At 55.1% G+C, this 1,429-nt stretch overlaps 1 protein-coding gene across 8 annotated transcripts in view; it reads left to right on the plus strand.

The window, feature by feature from the left end:
- The window catches only part of APTX (aprataxin), an 18,648-nt gene that overhangs the window by 4,012 nt on the left and 13,207 nt on the right, over positions 1 to 1,429 (plus strand). The window lies entirely within an intron of this gene.

Below are 1,429 nucleotides of genomic sequence, written 5' to 3' on the forward strand. Positions count from 1 at the left end.
TGTTGGAGCTGCTCTGGTGATAGTATACCTGCTGGTGGGTATCAGCCTCTCCAGGGTAGACAGCCTCTCTATTCAGGGTCAAGTTAGCTGACTTTAAAGCAAATGTAAGTTCTACATCTGTGATGCTTGTTATCACCAAAGCTACTACAGCAGCTTTAAGGAAACAATCTGAATTGTCTTCTGCTATGCAGACTTTCCATAGAATTGCAGTCTGAATTGTTTGGGCACCCTCTGGTTTCAGGCTTGTCTCTGCTGCACCTCAAGCTAGTCACTTATAGGCCAGGTTTGTAATGGTATTTTGCTGCTCAACATCCATTGAAATTAGTGGGAGATGGGTGCTTAAACTTTGTGTAAAAGTCTAGTGCTTTTGCCTTTTTGGTTCTAGCTCTTGGAGACAATGTGGATATGGCTCATACCCCTCACACAGGGGTACAGATTGACTTTTATTAGTAGATGTTTAGGATTGTAAATCCAAGAAAAATTATGACAAAGCCGATAGGGAAATACAGAGCGCCCGGGCGAGGGACTAACAATAGAAGGATGGGGGTGAGGTGGGGAACGCAACTAGGTTACAGGCAATACAAAGTTAGCCAACTAAGCCTGGGGGAAGGGGAGGGAGGGGGTTTGCGACGCTGAGAGAAAAAGAGGATAGAAACACACAAACCCGTTACAACGGTCCGCAATGGTGGAAGAAGTGGTTTGAAGAAAAAGTGTCTCAGTCTGTATACAGTCTCATCGTGGGGGTCCTCTTCGGGTGGCGCAGGGTTGTCCTTTGCTGAAGAATCCTCTTGAAGCGAAGGTCTGTCTGGTGCAGAGGGGGGGCGTTCAGGCGGTCCCCTCTGGGTCCGGTCCGGCAGCTGTTCTCCTGGTGGGGTCCGTGTACTGGCGGTGGCCCGTGATGTGCTCGACATAGATGTCGCGGGACCACCGGATGGTGTCGGACACCATGAGGCAGCGCATCAGCTTGGCGTAGCGGCGGGAGACGCGGCAGGCATGCAGGATGCTCTCGTTGCTGTGGTCCCAGGCTCCGAGCGTTCCCACGATGAGCACGTTGACTCACGTCGTAGCTGCGGCCCCTCAGGGTGTTGGCCAGCGGGGCGTACTTCTCCCGCTTACGAGCCCAGGCGTCGGTGAAGGCTTGGCGCCGGTTCTCGAACGGGATGGTGACGTCCACGATGATGATCTTCTTGGTTTCCTCGTTGGTGATCACGATGTCGGGGCGCATCTGGCTCTCGCAGTCCAGGACGGTGCGGTTGACGGAGACCTGCCCCGCTGCGGCCGGAATGGCCCTCACCAGCTGGTCCTGGACAGCGTTGTGGCGGAGCTGCCAGGCCCTGGCATGCGGCTTGCAGCTGCACAGCACGTGGGGGAGGGTCTCGGCCGCGTAGCCGCACCGTCGGCACCTCTTGTCCCGGTGGCCGAAGCGGAC

The sequence above is a fragment of the Alligator sinensis genome, unplaced genomic scaffold (assembly GCF_000455745.1).
Source record: "Alligator sinensis unplaced genomic scaffold, ASM45574v1 scaffold607_1, whole genome shotgun sequence".
NCBI classification, from domain to species: Eukaryota; Metazoa; Chordata; order Crocodylia; family Alligatoridae; genus Alligator; species Alligator sinensis.